The 13450-nt window shown below is 43.2% G+C and overlaps 1 long non-coding RNA gene across 1 annotated transcript in view; it reads right to left on the bottom strand.

Annotated features, from left to right (window-relative positions):
- The window catches only part of LOC137320596 (uncharacterized), a 42068-nt gene extending 34658 nt beyond the window's left edge, over positions 1-7410 (bottom strand). The window contains exon 1 of the long non-coding RNA XR_010962599.1: positions 7381-7410. This is a non-coding gene — a long non-coding RNA (uncharacterized lncRNA). The remainder of the gene's footprint in view (positions 1-7380) is intronic.
- Between the last annotated feature and the right edge of the window lie 6040 nt (positions 7411-13450).

Raw genomic sequence — 13450 nt, 5'->3', positions numbered from 1 at the left:
AAACAGACTCTGTTTGCCATTTGCTGAGTAAATAGACTTTGCTTGCTATAAAATAGACTGTTTGCTGTGAATCCTGCCGTAAGTCCTGGACCACCTCCAACACACTGGCTGACACAATGGTGCCAATACTGACTTCAATTATAAAAATTGAAATTGCTGCCACAACAATTCATAGCTCATCCATCAGTCAGCTTTCTTTTTAAGGGCTGCTCTCCCTGGATATCCTGCTCATTGACCCCCTACGCACATTTTGCATAACAGACAATCTGTGCAGGGCGTATTGTGCTAATATGTCAACTCAACAACAATATAGTACCTTTAATGTAGTAAAACATCCCTAGGTGCTTCACAGGAGCGTTATCAGACAAAATTTGACACCAGGTGACCACAAGCTTGATCAAAGAGGTAGGTTTTAAAGAGTGTCTTAAAGGAGGAGAGAGAGGAAGAGAAGTGGAGAGGTTTCGGGAGGGAATTCCAGAGTTTAGGGCCTAGGCAGCTGAAGGCACGGTCACCAATGGTGGAGCGAAGGAAATCGGGGATGCGCAACAGGTCAGAATTGGAGGAGCGCAGAGATCTCGGAGGGTTGTAGGGCTGGAGGAGGTTACAGAGATAGGGAGGGGCGAGATCAAGGAGGGATTTAAACACAAAAATGAGAATTTTAAAATCGAAATGTTGCCGGACCGGGTGCCAATGTAGGTCAGCGAGCACAGGGGTGATGGGTGAGCGACACACAAGATCTGGTTTCTGTGCTAATGCCATGCGGTGTACCCGAGGAGCACTGGTCCCTCCATCACTGTGATGGGACCACAGAATCAGTTGTGCTGACTCACCCTTTTCTGAACCTTTTTCAGCCAATAGGTTACAAGAACGTAGGAAAATTAAGGGTAAGAAAAGGCCGTCTGCCCATTGGAGCTCAACCCATAAGTACTCAACACACACACTTAAGACCTCATTGCCAACTATACTTTGAATGACCTAATGCTACCTTACATGGTAAACTACTGGAAAAGTTTATCATTCTTTGACTAAATTTTTTTTCCTATCTGTTTTAAGTTTGTATTTATATTACTTACTTTGAAGTAACATTGTAGATTCATCCCATCTATAGATATTTATCCTGGGAATTTTCTTGCCATTTTCAGTGCATTGGTGGTGTATAAACGGCGTAGGAAATTTTTTTAATGAGGAAATTTGAGTGGAAGCCATTTCTGCCACTTGTGCATCTTCAAATCACTTCCTCCGAGTTTCCTCATGCTTTTTGAACCTTTCCCGTGAACTGTCCACTGAGTCCGCACTGGCCTCAAATGTGTATGGCAAGTTTCCTGGTTCTACCCTGGTACCGCACTCTGGGCAACTTAGACTAAGATAAATGCAACACAGCAGCTGCCAGGATCACCTCATCAAGGAGGAAGTAAGGGGTTTGTGAGCTTGAAGAGTGTGGAACATTTGTACAGTGATTTCCGCAGCTGGGAGATGCTTTGTGAAATCTTTCTTTTATTGCATTTTTCTCTACAAAGACCTGCACTTGCTTCTGACCGCCTCTCACATGGCCAGCCTACTGGAAGATTTACAAACCTCCGCTCACCCCCCAACCCACCTGCAGCCATGGCATCTCGGGAGCAGTAATGGCTTTTCCTATGCCACTATTGTGGGGGAGGAGCAGCAGTACAGGATGGAGCTAAGGAGAGTAAGGCACCATCCCAAGAGAATGCACCATAACAGGTATTAATCCCCACCCCCCGAAAAAAAATATACAGGCAGCGTATTGTCGCTCTGCATCTGAAGAGCGTGCTTCACAAAGAGGCAATAGGGTCTCTTTGGCCTGCTGCACGAAGAATTGAAGCCCCACTCATCTTCCCACACTGCTCTCAATGGCTATGGAGGGACCACTGCCCTCAACTTCTGTGACAGGGGGTCATTTCAGGGAGCCGGGGGGATTCTCTGCAACATCAGCCAGAGAGCAATGGAAGTCATAAGACCATAAGAGATAGAAGCAGGAGTAGGCCATTTGGTCCTTCAAGCCAGCTCCACCATTTAGTGAGATCATGGCTGATCTGATTTTTACCTCAACTCCACTTTCTTGCCCTTTCCCCATATCCTTTGACTCCATTGCTGATCAAAAATTTGTCTAACTCAGCCATGAATGTATTCAATGACTCATCCTCCACAGCTTTTTGGGGTAAAGAATTCCAGAGATTCACGACCCTCTGGGAGAAAAAATTCCTCCTCATTTCCGTCTTAAACGGGTGACCCCTTATTCTGAGACTATGTCCCCTAGTTTTAAATTCCCCCATGAGGGGTAACATCCTCTCAGCATTTACCCTATCGAGTCCCCTCAGAATCTTGTATGTTTCAATAAGATCTCCTCTCATTCTTCTAAACTCCAATGAGTATAGACCCAACCTGTTCAATCTTTCCTCATAAGACAACCCTTCCATACCCGGAATCAACCTAGTGAACCTTCTCTTAACTGCCTCCAGTGCAAGTATATCCTTCCTTAAATATGGCACCAGAACTGTACGCAATAATCCAGGTGTGGTCTCACCAGCACCCTGTACAGTTGTAGCATGACTTCCCTGCTTTTAAACTCCATCCCCCTGGAAATAAAGGCCATTTGCCTTCCGGATTACCTGCTGCACCTGTATGTTGACTTTTTGTGTTTCATGTACAAGGACACCCAGATCCCTCTGTACAGCAGCATTTTGTAGTATTTCTCCATTCAAATAATATTTTGCTTTTTTATTTTTCCTCCCAAAGTGGATGACTTTACATTTTCCCACATTATATTCCATTTGCCAAATTTTTGCCCATTCGCTTAACCTGTCAATATCCCTTTGCAGACACGATGGGGGTGATTTTAGGAGGCAATTGCGGGTGCGTTGAGGGCGGACGGGGCTCTGAAAATTGTGAAAATCCCATTCGGGTTCAGAAGCCGTCTCCAACCCGCCAACTTCCGAGTTTCCCAGGGACCCACCAGTGTGCGCGCAGGTAAGCCGAAAATGGAAGACAGTTAAAGAACCAAATGTACCTCATTGAGGTACTTAAGGCACTTTACCTGTGACAGAGTGAGTCATTAGAACAATTTTTAATTTACCTGGGCGGCTTGCCCACCGCCTCTGAATCACGCCTGGTGGGCCGGATCAGGGAACAAGAAACTAAATAAATTAAATAAAAAACCATGGAAGGAAGTGAAGACACTAAATGTACCTACCTTTGTACCTTGCTCTGATGTTCCCCGCTCCGATGTCCTCCTCTTCACCCCCCAATGTCCACCTCTTCACACCCGCGATCTTCCCCCGATCTTCCCCATCTCCCCCCACAACCTTCCCCCCGCCCCCCGTTCTTCCCCTCTCCTCCCCTTGGTCTTCCAGTCCAGCGCCGGTTCTTCCATTCACCCCCCCCCCCCGTCTTCCGTTCCGTCGCCAGATGACGTTTCGCTCTCTCTCTTTCTCGCCCCCTCACTACCCCCCCTCCCCCCACGCTCCCCCCGTTGCAGCTCCTGATGGCAGCCAGCCTGTCAATCAGGCTAGCTGCCGGGTGCGAAACTTGGAGAGGACGTTAATCATCATCAATCAACATGCGATCACGTCGGAAACGGGTAAGTTTTGTTCATGCGAGTTTGCCACGCGCAACCTCACCACCACCCCCCCCCCCCCCGCTGCCAACCTGCCACCATTGTAAAATCAAGCCCTTTGTTTCCTCCTCGCAATTTGCTTTTCCACCTATCTTTGTATCATCAGCAAATTTGGCCACAAAACACTCTGTTCCTTCATCCAAGTCAGTGATATATATTGTAAATAGTTGAGGCCCCAGCACTGAGCCCTGTGGCACCCCACTAGTTACAGGTTGCCATTTTGAAAATGGCCCTTTTATCCCAACTCTTTGTTTTCTGTTAGTTAGCCAATCCTCTGTCCATGCCAGTATATTATTCCCAACACCATGAGCTCTTATCTTGTGCAGTAACCTTTTTATGTGACACCTTATCAAATGCCTTTTGGAAATCCAACATCCAGAACTCTAATAAATTTGTCAGACATGATTTCCCCATTATAAAACCATGTTGACTCTCCTTGATTGTATTATGAGTCTCCAAATGTCCTGCTACTACTTCCTTAATAATGGATTCTAGCATTTTCCCAATGACAGATGTTAGGCTAATTGGTTATAGTTACCTGCTTTCTGTCTCACTCCTTTCTTAAATAGGGGTGATACATTTGTGGTTTTCCAATCCGCTGAGACCTTTCCAGAATCTAGTGAATTCTGGAAGATTACAACCAATGCATCCACTATCTCTGTAGCCACTTCCTTTAAGACCCTTGGATGCAAGCCATCAGGTCCAGGGGACTTGTCAGCCTTTAGAACCATTAGTTTACCTACTACTTTTTCTCTAGCGATAGTGATTGTTTTTAGTTCCTCCCTCCCCTTTGCCCTTTGATTATCTACTATTATTGGTATATTATTAGTGTCTTCTACTGTAAAGACAGATACAAAATATCTGTTCAATTTCTCTGCCATTTCCTTGTTTTCCATTATTATTTCCCCAGTCTCATCCTCTAAGGGACCAATGTTTACTTTAGCTACCCTCTTCCTTTTTATATACTTGTAGAAGCTTTTACTGTCAGTTTTTATATTTCTTGCTAGTTTACTCTCATAATTTATTTTCTCCCTCTTTATTATTCTTTTAGTCATCCTTTGCTGGTTTTTAAAGTTTTCCCAATCTTCGGGCTTACCAGTAATCTTTGCCATGTTGTATGCTTTTTCTTTTAACCTGAGACCATCGTTGACTTCCTTAGTTAGCCATGGTTGGTTCACACTTTTTGTGGAGTCTTTCCTCCTCACAGGGATATATTTTTGTTGCGAATCATAAAATATCTTTTTAAATGTTTGCCACTGCTTATCCATCATCATACCATCTAATCTGTTTACCCAGTCCACTTTAGCCAATTCTGTCCTCATTCCTTTGTTATTGCCCTTATTTAAGTTTAATTCAGTAGTTTCAGAACCAAAATCCTCGCTCTCAAACTGGATGTGAAATTCTATCATGTTATGATCACTGCTTCCCAAGGGATCCTTTACGTTGAGATCATTAATTAATCCTGTTTCGTTACCCATTACCAGATTCAAAATGGCCTGTTCCCTGGTTGGTTCCCCGACATATTGATCGAAGAAACAGTCCCTAATACATTCTATGAACTCCTCCTCAGGGCTACTTTTGCTAATTTGATTTGTCCAATCTATGTGAAAGTTAAAATCACCCGTGATTATTGCATTACCTTTTTTACAAGCCCCCCTTATTTCCGGATTTATATTTTGCCCTACAGTGTAGCCACTGTTAGGGGGCCTATATACTACTCCCACCAGTGATTTCTTTCCCTTGCTATTTCTTACCTCCACCCAAATTGATTCGACATCTTGATTTTCTGAGCCAAGATCATTTCTCACTATTATACCAATTTATTAACAGAGCTACCCCACCCACCTTTACCTTTCTTCCTATCCTTCCTAAATGTTAAATAACCCTGAATATTTAGCTCCCAATCTTGGTCACCTTGCAACCACGTCTCTGTAATGGCCACGAGATCATACCCATTTGTTTCTATTTGTGCCGTCAATTCATCTATCTTATTACGAATGCTGCGCGCATTCAGATAAAGAACCATTAATTTTGTCTTTTTACCATTCTTTCCTACCCCGGCCCCATTTGCTAGTGCACTCTTATGTTTTAACGCTCTATTTATTACCTTTATTAGTGGTTCTGCTTTTTAAGCAGTCCCTAGCTGCTCAAACTCCCTCAGCAGAACCCTTTTCTCAGTCCTGCCTATATCATTGGTACCCACGTGGACCACGACAACTGGATTCTCCCCCTCCCACTCCAAGTTTCTCTCCAGCTCTGAGGAAAGCTCCTTAACCCTGGCACTGGGTAGGCAACACAGCCTTCGGGACTCTCACTCTTGGCTGCAGAGAACAGTATCTATCCCTCTAACTATATGGTCACCTACTACAACCACATTCCTTTTTACTCCCCCAACTTGAATGGACCCCTGAACCACAGTGTCGTGGCCAGTTTGCTTGTCCTCCCTGCAGTCCCTGCACTCGTCCACAAGGGCTGCAACAACCTCATATCTATTGGACAAGTGCAGAGGCTGAGGCTCCTGCAATGCTACCTCCTGGATCCCCGTGCATTGGTCAGACCTCTTTTACAACAGAACAGCCCAACTCATATGCTTTGGCGTTGCAGGAAGACAGCAGAGAGAAAGAGGCATACAGTTTTATGGCTTCCCCAAGGTTCAAGGTGCATCGTCATTGCATTAAGGGTGCTCTTATGTAGTTCAGGTCAGAAACTGGCTACTGTAATGACAGTGGACAGCACTACCTCTGACTGGTCAACATCAAGTGCCAGGTGGCAGTTAAGTAACGTGGGCACCTCTGTAGTATTGTGAAGTCATCCTGCATGGCATTGCACAGGCACCAAGTGGTCTCCTCCATCTTACTCACCACCTGCAGCACACAGTTTGGCATGGCCACCAGTGCCTACACCAAGGCTTCATACTCGTAAAGCATCCTTCTTTTAATAATGGGGCCCATTAATCCTGTGGCACTCTGCACCAAAGAAGGAACCCCCTCTTCAGCCTCACTTCCTCAAAAGTAGTATTTCTATGGATCCAATACAGAATTCCTTTCAGGCTCTTTCCCACAAATGAGCTTTCTACTTTGCAATTTAAAAACATCTGGGTACCTGTCCCTTTAAGGCTGCTATAGGCCTTTAAATCCTGCAGCAGCACACGATTTCTCAGCCCAGAATGGGCGAGCTCCCAATCAGAGAATTCTCCATACCTGGAACCGACCAAATTTATAATTAAGCTGACACTAAAAATGCAGCCAGGGTCAATGTATTATGAGTCTTGCAGGTGCAAATTGTGCCCTGCCCGACTTCTCAGCTTGCTTATGCCCAGTCAAGAGATCGAGGCTATGGTGTTCTAATTTTCTCTCTATTTTAGCACTGCACCACAGTGAATCTTCACTTACCAGGTTATCTTGTCAACTACAACCTCCTTATTAAAAATATATTTCCTGAAAAAAAAATCAACAAACCAAACCTGTAATCTGTGGTACAAAAGCAGCAAACAATAAGTAATGACAGGGTTAGCTGCTCTACCGAAGGATACAATAAAAGCAAAGCAATCAGATTGTAAGCCAGCAACAACAGCTTGCATTTATACAGCGGCTTTAATGTAGTAAAACGTCCCAAGGTGCTTCACAGAAGCGTTTATCAAACACAATTAGTCACCGAGCCACATAGGAGATATTAGGACAGGTGAGCAAAAGCTTGGTCGAAAAGGTAGGTTTTAAGAAGCGTCTTAAAGAAGGAGAGAGAGTTACCCCTTTTTTGTCTCTCCCTGTCTCTCTCTCTCTGATCAGCATATGAGTTAGTAAACAAGAGTGTAATGAGTAAGGCCTGAGACTTTGGACTTCAGTCTCGTCGAAGAATGTGTATTGATGTTCTAGTGAGCTATTATAATGTTGTGTGATGAGCAAATTGCCTGCAGGCTAGCAATTGGTCTCCTCTGTAGAGACAGTAAAGTATCTTCCAGACCATGCATTGTGTTTAATAACTAATTTGATACTTGCTACAAATGTGAACAGCACTCATAGAGGAAGAGTTATGGTGAGTACAAAAGCTAAGCATTTAATGCAAATCTGAAGGAGTCTCCCATTACTGTACATTACATAACAATAACTGATATCTAAGCTCCCGATTTTAACTCCCCCAACAGATGGAAACTAGGCGGGAGGGCAGTTAAAATGGAGCGGGGGTTTACCCATTACTTTCAATTTTAAATTGGGGCTAGCAAGGACACCTGCCCCAAGCCGGCCTCTTTCAATATGCAGATCGGGCTTCAATGACATAATCGAGACCCGATCCGATATTTTAACTGGGGGCCTGAACAGGGAGCTGTGGTGGCTTCCCCGCCCAGCCAAACCTGCTGCTAGCTGGATCGAGGCCCAGAAGAGGCCCAGTAAGGTAAGTTTAACATTTTTGTCTTTTAGTTTTTTTGTGGGCCGGGAGTTGCAAGAGTGCCCTTCCAAGCCCCACAAGGCAACCTTGGGCCTCCCCTGCCCCGGGCTTCTCCCCTCCCTCGATCGCGATCGCATCTGGAGACCACCCCCTCACCACTTACCTGACTGCCGGGGACATTTCCCACTGGCCTCCTGCCGCCCAAATTTGTGCTCCCGCCCCGCTGGCCAAGCAGTGATTTCTGCCAGATTCGGATGGGAGTCGAGGCCTGAATATTAAAACGAGGCCTGGAGTTAAAATCTCTCCAAGCCTGTTGCTCGCCAAAGCCCCTCGCACGAACCGATCCCGTTCCACTAAGAGTGTATCACAACAGAATAAGATGTGCAGGAGTTCATACAGCATCTAAAACTTCAGAGAAAACCTCAAACAGTGTGTACGGTAGTGGAGTGGTTATGTTACTGGACCGATAATTCAAAGGCCTGGACTAACCAATCCAGAGAATATGAATTCAAATCCCACCATGGCAGTTTCAAAATTTGAATTCAATTTTTTTTCAAATCTGGAAATAAAAAGCCTGTATCACTAAAAGTGACCATGAAGCTGTCGGATTGTCATAAAACCCAATTGGTTCACTAATGTTCTTTAGGGAAGGAAAACTGCCACTCTTACCTGGCAGTGGCCTAGCAAGCGCTCAGTTGTACCAAACTGTTACACTGCAGCGGTTCAAGAAGGCCCACCACCAAATTCAGGGCAACGAGGGGATGGGGAAATAAATGCCGCCCTTGCCAGCGATGCCCACATCCTGAAAATGAATTTTAAAAAAACCTCAAGCAGCTTATTAGAATCATTTGAGCCTTTGGATGAGCTGGTTGTTTCAGGCAAACTCGGCTTTATCTAATAAATTTAAAGTCTTGCAATTAGCATGCATCTGTTGATCACAGCTTTCAAAGTGTGAAAGTATGGTCTCAGAAGGGTACATCTTCATCTTCAACCCAAATTCCAGCTCTGCGCTAAGAGTTAAAGATGAAAATTTACCTAGGGAGCCTCACACAAAGTGTCAGCTGTCGGGGCTTTGAATGTCTGTACAGCCAAAAAAAGCGTAATCAATTCAAATAATGACTTAACTTTTGTTATCAATCTAATACCCAATCGACTAAATATGAATGAGTCCAAAAAGTAGCAATGAAGAATGAGTAAAAAGCAGAAAACCAAAATCAAAAAAACAAGCAAACAAACTATTTTTCCCCTAACTTACTATTCACAGACGAGCAGACACCATAAAACAAATCAATTTGGTGAAATAATTTCTTCATTTCGTTTTTGGCTGCTATTTTGGTTCCTTACTCAGAACATTTATAACATAAAGAAAACAAATACATGATTCTGAAAAAAAATTCCAAGCCCTCCATAAAATTGGTCATTTAATGTTAAAAAATACCTGAGAAAGAGAGAGATCGAGCGAGAGAAAGAGAAAAAGAGAGAGAGAGACATGCACACAGACATCCCGGTAGTTATAGTTTTCACCACGTCCCTGTGGAACTACAGTACTCAGAGTGCACCGCACAACCCATCCCACATTGCAACGAGGTGTCCTTTGTTCCTATGGCAAAAGTGTGTGCGTCTATGCATATGTGTGTATCTATGGGTGTGTGCATTCATGTGTTTCAGAAAGCTGCCTTGTGAGAGTTATAGGTTTCGCCTGGCTTCATGTCTAAGTATAATTACTAGAGGGTACCAAGTAGAAATTTTACAAATAACTACTGTGAGGCAGATAAAGCATCCACAGAGAAAAGATTTCATTGTTTTATACAGCTTAAGCCATTAAACATAAATTCTGAGATAACAGAAGAAAAGTTCTGGACTAACTGTGAGAAGATCAATATGAACATCCAAAAAATGGATATTACACACAGATTGTTTGGACTACACTGCCTTATTGGTAATACATGAATTGATGTTCTGGCAATACTCTACAGAGAAGTGAAACTTTTATTTTGCGCTGTGCCCTGGTTATATGTGCTATCTTCATATATAAATAAAATATAGATTGATTTTCCCATACCTCACCCAAATTTACCACCTTTGCCAAGTGACCAGGGGTTGGGATCATGGCTTGCAATCTATGATTTGCTTTCCAGATGAATGTAATCAATCAAAACTCTTAATAACGCTCAATTATTAGTGCCTCCACATTTTGAGGCACAGAGCACGTACCAGATTTCCGAAGGCAAATTTTTCAATCTTCACACAGATTGGGGAAAGCAGACTAGCAACTGTCAGAAAGGTAGTTAATTTCTTGAGTGTGTCCGGGATAGTTTTCTACAGCAGTATGTCCAAGAGGCAACAAGGGGGCAAGCCATATTAGATTTAGTAATGAGTAATGAACCAGATTTAGTTAACAGCTTAACTGTGCGTGAATATCTATCCAATAGCGATCATAACATGATTGAGTTCAATGTAGTGTTTGAAAGGGAAAAAAGTGAGTCAGCTGCTAAGATTCTAGACTTGGGTAAGGCCGACTTCAATGGGATGAGACAGAGACTGTCCACAGTAAACTGGGCAAATCTGTTAATGGGTAAAACGACTGATGATCAGTGGGAAAAGTTTAAAGAAACTTTTAATGAGATACAGAACTGGTTTATACCCCTGAGGGGCAAGAACTCTACTTGCCAAAAAAACAGCCATGGACAACTAAAGAGGTAAGGGACAGTATAAGATGTAAGGAAAGGGCATACAAAAAGGCAAAAAATAGCACAGATCCTGGCGAATGGTAAAGATACAAAGATCAACAAAGGGTCACAAAACAGATAGTAAGAGCTACAAAAAGAGAGTATGAAAAGAAACTTGCAAGGGATATCAAAACCAATACAAAGAACTTTTATAGTTATATTAGGAAAAAGAGGGTGGTCAGGAGCAGTGTTGGCCCCTTAAAAACTGAAAGTGGGGATATTGTCATTGACAATGGGGAAATGGCGGACATGTTGAACAATTACTTTGTGTCAGTATTTACAGTAAAAAAAGAGGATACCATGCCGGAAATCCCAAGAAAACTAATATTGAATCAGGGACAGGGACTTGATAAGATTAATATTAGTAAAGCAACAGTAATGAAGAAAATAATAGCACTAAAGAGTGACAAATCCCCAGGACCAGATGGTTTCCATCCCAGGGTTTTAAAGGAAGTACATGAGCATATTGTAGATGCCCTAACTATAATCTTTCAAAGTTCTCTAGATTCAGGAACTGTCCCTCTAGATTGGAAAATTGCACATGTCACTCCGCTTTTTAAGAAAGGAGAGAGAGGGAAACCGGGGAATTATAGACCAGTTAGCCTAACATCTGTTGTGGGGAAATTGCTGGAGTCTATAATTAAGGATAGGGTGACTGAAGACCGCGAGAATTTTCAGTTAATCAGGGAGAGCCAGCATGGATTTGTGAAAGGTAGGTCGTGCCTGACAAACCTGATTGAATTTTTTGAAGAGGTGATTAAAGTAGTGGACAGGGGAATGTCAATGGATGTTATTTATATGGACTTCCAGAAGGCATTTGATAAGGTCCCACATAAGAGACTGTTAGCTAAGTTAGAAGCCCATGGAATCGAGGGAAAAGTACGGACTTGATTAGGAAGTTGGCTGAGCGAAAGGCGATAGAGAGTAGGGATAATGGTTAAGTATTCACATTGGCAGGATGTGACTAGTGGAGTCCCGCAGGGATCTGTCTTGGGGCCTCAATTATTCACAATATTTATCAACGACTTAGATGAAGGCATAGAAAGTCTCATATCTAAGTTTGCCGATGACACAAAGATTGGTGGCATTGTAAGCAGTGTAGCTGAAAACATAAAATTACAAAGGGATATTGATAGATTAGGTGAATGGGCAAAATTGTGGCAAATGGAATTCAACGTAGACAAATGTGAGGTCATCCACTTTGGATCAAAAAAGGATAAAACAACGTACTTTCTAAACGGTAAAAAGTTAAAAACAGTGGATGTCCAAAGGGACTTAGGGGTTCAGGTACATAGATCATTGAAGTGTCATGAACAGGTGCAGAAAATAATCAAGAAGGCTAATGGAATGCTGGCCTTTATATCTAGAAGACTAGAGTACAAGGGGACAGAAGTTATGCTGCAGCGATACAAAACCCTGGTTAGACCGCACCTGGAGTACTGTGAGCAGTTCTGGGCACCGCACCTTCGGAAGGACATATTGGCCTTGAAGGGAGTGCAGCGTAGGTTTACTAGAATGATACCCGGACTTCAAGGGTTAAGTTACGAGGAGAGATTACACAAATTGGGGTTGTATTCTCTGGAGTTTAGAAGGCTAAGGGGTGATCTGATCGAAGTTTATAAGATATTTAGGGGAACGGATAGGGTGGATAGAGAGAAACTATTTCTGCTGGTTGGGGATTCTAGGAGTAGGGGGCACAGTCTAAAAATTAGAGCCAGACCTTTCAGGAGTGAGATTAGAAAACATTTCTACACACAAAGGGTGGTAGAAGTTTGGAACTCTCTTCTGCAAACGGTAATTGATATTAGCTCAATTGCTAAATTTAAATGTGAGATAGATAGCTTTTTGGCAACCAAAGGTATTAAAGGATATGGGCCAAAGGCAGGTATATGGAGCTAGATCACAGATCAGCCATGATCTTATCAAATGGCGGAGCAGGCACGAGGGGCTGAATGGCCTACTCCTGTTTCTATGTTTCCTATGTTTGCACCCAATAAACAGCTGTAGAGTGAGCATAACTGGTCAGAAAAGGGGGAGGAGATCCATGGCTTCAGATCTCCACCCATTTTGTGTCGCATTTAAGTTCCCCATTGCAATTTTCTGGGACTTCAAAAGCACCTGCCAATTCACCAATGGATTCCTACGCAGGAGGGCTAAATTACATGCATGCTTCATTCACGCAATTTCCCAATACTCACGCCAGAATAACATTGGACCACATGCTCTCCTCTGTGAAATGGGAGTCGAGGGCTGTGCTATTTACAGAAGTGGATTAAAAGAGCCTTCTAAGGAGATGGGTAGGTGTATTTAAGTGATTTTTCTGTCCCTTTTTAGTTGCTGTTGCCAGTTACATAGTCAGTAGCTTTTTGGGCAATTTTGTAGGCACTGCCATTTCTCACCTACAGTCACAACAGTAGCACATTGGGTTTCCCCATGGGAATCCCCTATCGGAGAGGAAGATCAACAGAGGGATGTCAAAACGCACCAGGGATAATCTGCACTCACCCTCATGAAACAGAACACCTCAAAAGAAATTAGGGATTTTAAGATTGAACCCACATATTGCAAACAGATCATAGGAAAATGATATGCAAGGGCAGGCACATATTCTGGAGATTTGATCAATTATTATTGTGATTTAGGGAAACACTTTACAGAATTTTCTCAGTTGGCTAAATAAAAATTGGGCCAAAGTCGACAACAG

This window comes from Heptranchias perlo, chromosome 4, assembly GCF_035084215.1.
Source record: "Heptranchias perlo isolate sHepPer1 chromosome 4, sHepPer1.hap1, whole genome shotgun sequence".
NCBI classification, from domain to species: Eukaryota; Metazoa; Chordata; class Chondrichthyes; order Hexanchiformes; family Hexanchidae; genus Heptranchias; species Heptranchias perlo.
This window is presented reverse-complemented; position numbering and strand designations above follow the sequence as displayed.